The sequence below is a fragment of the Pipistrellus kuhlii genome, unplaced genomic scaffold (genome assembly GCF_014108245.1).
Source record: "Pipistrellus kuhlii isolate mPipKuh1 unplaced genomic scaffold, mPipKuh1.p scaffold_m20_p_12, whole genome shotgun sequence".
NCBI classification, from domain to species: domain Eukaryota; kingdom Metazoa; phylum Chordata; class Mammalia; order Chiroptera; family Vespertilionidae; genus Pipistrellus; species Pipistrellus kuhlii.
The window spans coordinates 26648182-26656575 of NW_023425427.1; positions in this window are offsets into that span (position 1 = coordinate 26648182).

Consider the following 8394-nt stretch of genomic DNA (forward strand, 5'->3'; position numbering starts at 1 on the left):
ACAACTACAAAGAAATAACCCCACCCCCTGAATTTTTTTGTAATTACAAAAAACTACAGAATTATTTACAATTACAAAAATATCACATAATTACAAAATTACCGAAAAAGAAAAGAAAAGTGATATAATAGTTTGGGTTCACGTGATTAAAAACGGGGATGGAGGGTGTCTTTCCTCCAAAATCTCCTCCAAACATTACAGGGGCAATGTTTCCCGATCGTGTTCTGGAAGCGCTGTTTTCCTTGAGCTGCTATTTCACACGCATGCACACAAAGACGAAGTTTGGAACTCTAAGGGAAACAGAGTGCAGACTCCCTGAGCTGTCAATATGCTTATGTGAACTTTGGAGCTCTAACATATGAATAGTATAGTATATACATCATTTTCCAAACCTATTTGTTCACAAAACCATTTTTAAGGCCTATGTATATGTATAAGTTCTTAAGTGACTAGAGTCTTTGCCTGTTTTCTGACCTCAAAACAGAAGCTCCCCACCTACTGGTAAATACAGACATTTACAAAAACTGTTCTTCAGAAACTGGTCATCAATTTGAGGTGACCAGAAACATAAACAAATCACTTCAGTGCCTTGCAGTATGTGAGAGGTGCCATGTGTGCCGTGTGGCCTCTCCTCCATGGAATCCGTGTAACACAGAAGCTCTAAAACCGTCCAGAGCATTCAAGACTCTTTGATGCAATTCAAACACCTTAGTGTGCTTTACAAGGGTCTTTTTTTTTTTTTTTTTTTTTTTTTACCTATCTCTTCAGCCTCGTTCTCTTCCTTCAAGAACATCCTTCAGCCATACTACACTAATTGTCGGTTCCCAATGTGCTATGTTCTCTTTCTCCTCTAAGCCACCGAACACGCTGTGAACTCTCCCAACCCCATCATCTGCTGCTCCTGTCTGCTCCCCCAGCTCCCTCTGGCTTATTCATCCTTTGAGTATCAATGTAGATGTCACTTCCTTTACAAAGCCTTCCCTGAACTCCCCAAGTCAGAACTAAACGCCCTTCCTGAATGTGCTCTTAAAACTCATATGTGAAACTTCCAACACTGCTACAGTTGCCTGCTTATTTATCTGTCTCTTCCATTAGCTGGTAAAAAAGAATCCTGAGAGCACTGCCCTATCTTACTCAGGTTCTTATCACCAGAGCTAAAAGAGGCCCCTGGAGTGTAGAAGGCATTCAATACAGGCTAGTGGGAGGGAGGACATAAGGAAGAGAGGAAGAAAGGGAGAAAGGGACCCCCAGAACTAGCCAACTACCTGCCTATCCTCCTTGGACAGTGACCAAACCAGTTCTCAGCCTACCTCTCCTTCACATTCCGGGTGGTGGGTCTGTGCTAGAGAAGTCTCCAGCAACACCCAGCAGAATGCACCCTCTCATCCGATTCTGTATACTTCTAGCCATGAGGAAACATGTTCTATTTTCTGACTTTGATGCTTGTTGCATTTTAATGAAAATAAAAATATCGTTTCCTTTTCTCACATTAACACTGACTGAGAGGAGGCTCCCAGATAGGCAGAGTTGCCAAACTTTCTCTCCTGTTTTACTTTGCTTCCCATATCTTGTTTAGAGTCCATTGCTTGTTGCATCAGAATAAATCATCAGACCCTGTACAAATTTAAGCAGCCACTAGCTTTGTTTTTTTTCTACTGACTGAGAGACTTTCTGAAAAGGTCCTCTCATATGGGAAAGGCTGCTTCAGGGTGGGTTCTAAATGGGGTCCGTTCATTAGTTATTCAATAAAATCTTGCTGAATGAATGAATGATGTCATCCAGAACTGAGTGCACCTGGTGTAGGTTTTTTGTTTATTTTTCGTTTTTGTTTTTGTTTTTGGAGGGGGGAACATCTAGTAAGTAGTAATCTGGTCCATACCCTGTTCTAGAAGAAATAGAATGAGACATATATTAATTTTTCTTTATGATCCATCATTTTTAAAAACTGTTAAAACTTAATCACCTTTGACTCCATGAAGACTAGGCAGTATCTGTAGCTAGTTTTCTTTTGTTTCATAATCAGATAAGTTTTACTGTTCTGGGCCATAAATTTGTAAGATTTATTAAAAATTCTTTTTTTAAGACTTTAATTTTTAGAGGCATTTTAGAGACACAAAAAAATTGAGGAGGTAAAGAGATTTCCCAGATACCCCCACACATGCATAGCTTCCATCATCATCAACATCACCCATTCCAGAGGTATATTAATTAAAATTAATGAGTCTATACTGACACATCATAATCACTCAAAGTTCATAGTTTACATTAGCATTCACTTTTAGTGTTGTACATTCTATAGGTTTAGACAAATGTATAATGACATGTATCCATTACGATAGTATCATACAGAACAGTTTCACTCCCTAAAAATCTTCTATGCTGTCTATTTACCCACCCCTCCTAAGGCTCTCACCTAACTGCTGGCAACCATGGATCTTTTCATCATCTTTATAATTTTGTCAACTCCAGAAGGTCATACAGTTGGAATCATACAATATGTAGTCTTTTTAGTTTGGCTGCTTTCACTTAGTCACATGGATTTGCTTCTCTGATGTCTTCATATCTTGATAGCTCATTTATTCTTTGTTTCTTGTTATTGTTGTTGCTAATGTCGTTGTCGTCTTCTTCTTCTTCTTCTTCTATCTTCTTCTTTTTTTATATATATAAAGTACTAGAAGCCCAGTGCACAAAATTCGTGCATTGGGGGGTGGGAGGTGTCCTCAGCCTGGCCTGCACTCTCTCCAATCTGGGACCTCTCAGGGGATGTCCGACTGCCGGTTTAGGCCTGATCCCACAACTACAGTCAGACATCCCTCTCGGAATCTGGACCACTGGCTCCTAACCGATCACCTGCCTGCCTGCCTGCCTGATTGCCCCTAACTGCTTCTACCTGCCAGCATGATCGCCCTCCAACTGTCCTCCCCTGCTGGCCTGATCACCCACAACTGCCCTCCCCTGCTGGCCCAACCACCTCCAACTGCCCTCCCCTGCCAGCCCGATCACCTACAACTGCCCTTCCCTGCCGTGACCTGTCTTCTCCCCTGAGACCACCTCCTCTGCGCAAAGCGGTGGAGATGCTGGGGCTGGCTTCCTCCACACCATCCAGAGCTGCGGGACTCCCAGGCCTCACCACTGGACCCCGCCTCTGCTGGGCATGTGGCCATTTTGTGGTGGCCATCTTGTGGTGGCCATCTTGTGGTGGCCTACTTTGTGGCAGCCATATTGTGATGATGTCACCCGCAAGGGCCACCTAGGCTTTATTAGTATAGATTTTTATTGTTGCTTGTATTACAGATATCTCCTATTTTCCCTCCTTTCCCCCCTCTCCTCCCAGCCCTTAACCATCCACCCCCAGGTCTTTATTACTTTATTGCCCGTGTCCATACTTATATGCTCAGTTCTTCTTAATGCTGAATAATATTCTCTTGTCTGGATGTATCATAGTCTATGTTATTCATTCACCTACTGAAGAATATCTTGGTTGCTTCCAAGTTTTGGCAATTATGAATAAAGATGTCATAAACACTGGCATGCAGGTTTTTGTGCAGATATAACTTCTCAACTCCTTTGGGTAAATATTGAGTGTGACTGTTGGATCATATGGTAAGAGTATATTCAGTTTTGTAAGAAGCCACCAACTGTCTTCCAGGTGGCTGTACCATTTGCATTCCTGGCAGCAATTAATAAAAGTTCTGCTGCTGCACAGCCTCATCAGCCTTTGGTATTGTCAATGTTCCAGATTTTGACCATTCGTGGTGTGTATTGGTATCTCATTGTTGTTTTAATTTGTGGTTTCCTGATGACATATAATATTATCACAGATTTTATAAGGAAGATAAGTCTTCCCTCTCCAGACCCTACCTGGAAACTCCAGAAAGGTTACCCCTTCAGTTCTCAGGAGCCTGCTCTAAGAGAGGAGAATGATGATAACAGGGCTTTTACATGTGTTTTTACAGGTTCATATCCTGCTCAATAATTCCCTTAAGAGCAAAATATTCACAGACAATCTTTATAAAGATTAGAAAGATGATTCCTTAACATTAATTTAAAAATTCCTGTTTTAAAATATAAACTTGAAAAGAAATGTTTTGGTATGCAAGAGAATGACTACAAAACAAGATAATTGCCCTCTTTATTGCTGTCTCTGGATAGCTGCCCAGAGAGGAATACATTCCACAGGGCCAAAGCTTCAAATCAATTTACAGTTCTGGTGGTCTGGATGGCACAATAGATTTCCCACTTGCTACTACATCAGTGAAAGCCAGATGGTCTTAATTTAGAGCCAGACTTTACTGAAAATCATTCTAATAGACTAACTCCTGGGATCTCAAGTGAAATGAATTTAGAAGTCATAGATAAAACGTTTTGTAAAGGACTATGATAATTAAACATCTAATAAAAATGCAATGCAACCTACTGTTTTCTGTAGTATGTGGAAGAAAGATACGTTTATTTAGGTCTGTCAGTAAATAGTACTTTGGTCATCGCTCTTAATTTTGAGATCTTCATCGGGCATCATGGAAATCTCTAACTGCAATAAATAGTACCTACATCTGCAAAGGTGTGTTTCCAAGCCTTTAAAATTTATTTAACATAAAATGAGTTAAGTTTAGGCTGCTGAGTTTTTCTTCATTAAATTCTTACCAACTGACCACTTTTAATGATGGAGCTTGCAATCTACAAAAATAAGTGGTCCAATCCCTCTAGGAGGTTTTCTTTTAGGTGAAGATCAGATCATTTCAATTAGATATTACCAGTGATCCCTACCCTTATCCCTGTGCCATTTTCTCAATGGCATCTATCTTTACACCATTCAAGGAAATTTCTCTGAGCAAACAAGAAAGAAAAGAGAAAGGAAAGGTGACATCACTGGCCAGAGTTCCTTAGGATATAATGTTGGTATGCTCATAGGCTAAGTACAAAGTTTTATCCTTATCAGAAATTTACTAACAAAGGTGAAAACAGACTTAAAAAGAGATAATCCATAATGTTGACCATATTACTCTGAACAGAGGGAGTAAAGAATTCCAGCTTTTGCCAAGGATGAAATGAGAGTACTGTAGATTCCAAGATAGAATGCTGAACCCTCCAATTAAGAGCCAGGATTTCTCCTGGGAAATGACAACTCCTAACTCAAAAAGGAAAGTAATTAACACCCCTTAGCCACAGTTCACCAGGAGCCAGACCAAAATAGGCTTTATTTCACTCCTACCTTCCACTAGACACACAGCCATTTAAGACAAAAAGTTCATCTTACTTTGGCTGTGCTTGAAGAATGTCAGCCTCATGGATTTAGCCAGTCCATCAAAAGCTGGCAGGAACCAATTGTCAAAAGGTTGCCAAGTAACACAGAAAATTATTGCAAAGAGTTTTAATACATCTCTTGTTGACAATCTACTATATGAATATAGCTACAGATATAGATATAAAAATATTACTATATCACCCCTTCTCCTCACCAAGTATATAAAGACAATGGGAAATAAAGAGAAGAAAGCAAAAATTATAGTGGAATATGGCAAATGTGCAATAGAAGCAGCTTCCAATGTCTATGGGTGGCCAGAGGAAGGAAATCAATGCATCCTCCTTACTGAAAGAAGACATTTACCACCAGGTTAAAACTCTCCAAACTGTACATATCAATAGCTACCAGGACACCCAAAGCCTTGCTACTCAAAGTGTGGTGCCCAGGTCAGCAGCATTGGTATCATCCAGGAGCATGCTAGAAATGTTTCTAGCCACACTTATTGAATAAATATGCATTTTTACAAGATCCCCAGAATTTTTGTATACCTGGTAATTTTGAGAAGCATTCCTCTAGGACAGTGTTCCTCAAACTTTAGCATGCTTCAGAATCACTTCTGAGGACTGTTAAAACCCAGATTGCTCAGTAAGTTTGGTTGGGCTCTAGGAATTGCATACCTAAGAACTCAGGTGATGGTGACTCTGCTTCTGTGAGGACCATTTTGAGATCACAGATGTGGGTCATCCTCAAGAGCCAGAGTCCAGAGACAGTATGGAGACTACTCATGACCAGATTCGAAAATGTCTCATGGAAGCAATTAGGAAAACCTCCATGAGACCCTTATATCTTGCACATTCTGGGGCAAATGTGCTCTCATTAGCAAATGAAGTTTCCATCATGTGTGTCATGCCCATATTGTAAAATGTGTGAAGGGAAAGGACAATATCTCTTTTGTTTTATACTTTACCCTCAGTCCTTAAAAAAGTAGTTGCTTTCTTTTTCCCACTAAGTAAGCATGAAAGATCCTTGTTCTTGGACAGATGCTCCATCCTTGTCTTCATAGTGGTTGGAAGAGTAGACTCTGAGTCTCCTGGAACAGACACATGCTCTAGCATGACTTGCCAGATAGCTGTGCAATGAGAGGGCTGAACGCATTTCCAGCTATTAACAAAATAATGAGGCTTCCCTTTTCGCTGTTGCTTCACGTGATTACACATCTATCACACACCAGAGAGAGTTATCCTATGGGTTAATCAGGAAAAGTCATCTCACATGCTTTCTAGTATGGACAACAGCCTAGATTGAACCATATCAGTCCATATTCTCAGAGTTATTCAGAGTAAAAAAAAAATAGCCAAAGTTCAGATTCCACTACACTTGTGACCTCATAAAAGTTCCAGTCATTGAAAATGTCTCATGGATGTTTAAGTTGAATTTTCAGATCAGCCACATTGTCCAATAGCAGATTACAATGGTCTGTGCACATAGAAAAAAACTACAGAGCTTTCCCCACATTCTTCACAGATTAAAGTTATGACTTTTCAAGAGTGAAGCAGCCTGTTAACTTCTGTTATACTGCAGATTTCATGAAGGACACAAATCATGAATCTTTGAATGTGCCATTACCCCACTGATGCTTCATCACTGATCCTACTTCTCTTGATTTTTTTGCTTCAATTTGCTTCAATTCTGCCTTTTTATAGTCTACAAAAGCTCTAGAAGCCCAGGTTGGAAGACTTCTGCCTGGCATTCTGGATGTGTGGTCTTTGATGATTATTCAACAATTCCAACCTGTCATGTATAATGTAATATGACTTATGGCATGTTAAGTGATAGTTTTTAAATATGCATTTACCTCAGCAGTTTAAAAATATGTGAAAAATAAGAACAAGAAAACAATACTCTCACTCACATGAACTAAATCCATTAGCCTAAATACTGTAAGTATTTCCATATGCCCTTAATATAGAGTCCCTCTTCCTTATTTTGTTGAAATGCAAAGGTTTGGGTTTTTTTTTTTTTAACTTCTCAAAATATTCCAGGGTTATCAGTTATAGAGCCAACCCTCTAAAAGCTTAAGTAAAGTAGTGAGGGGGCTTTGAACTCTGTTAATACTTATTTACTGAAAATAATTTAAAAAACCAACTGACTTTTATTCAGCATTAATCCTTCTGAGCCATCATCATTGAAGGAGTTGGTGTTGTCTAAACAATGTTCTTTTTGCGGGGGGGGAGGGAGAAATAGGAGAGACTAAAACTGCTCCAGTTTCAACTCTAGAATGCACTGCAGACAAAGCCATCACCACTGACTTCTTCCAATATTAGTAGGGAAATAAGTGTGATAAGTAAGGGGCTTGTATATGATATGCTGTGGCCATCAGCTCAGTCATTACATATGTGCAAACTCACCATCCTACACCTAATATCATAGCAGAAATGCATGCTCTGTCTATATGAAAACACATACACACTCAAGCAATATGGATCTTTGTGCAAAGGAAAAGTTAGGAACTGACACCTCTCTCTCTCTCTCTCTCTCTCTCTCTCTCTCTCTCTCTCTCTCTCTCTCTCTCTCTCTCTCTCTCTCTCTCTCTCTCTTTCCTAAAGAAAGAAAGCAAGGGCAGAAGAGAGTTTTTACATTATTCATATAATTACCTAACTTTCCCCTTCATTTGGCCTGGGCAGAACAGCTGTGTAAGGCTGAGGATGAAACAGGGCCTTAAAGGTTTAATTAGGACCACATTTCAAGAAATTGCTGTTAGTTGTTAAATGTTACTGCACTTTCCTTCTCCCCTGGACATTTTCCTTTCTACCACTGCTAATTGCCAAAATAAGTTTTCTCTAATAACACACCTTTGTCCTTACCCATACTCAACAGTATGAAGAAGATAAAGAGGCCCATTGAAAACAGGTGAGAAGTTTTACACTGAAGTTTGGTAATGTATAGTAAGTTACTGTCATTTCAATTCTCGCATGACCTTTCTGGTACATTTATATGCAAAGAATAATGAACAAAAATATCTCAGAGAAATTACCTTGAACTTCTTGTCCTATAAACATAGAAATTTTATTATGATACTATTAGGGGTGAGAGAAGGTGGGGAAGAGCAAAAGCAGGCTAATTTCCAGGAAATCTCCTTATAATGGAGT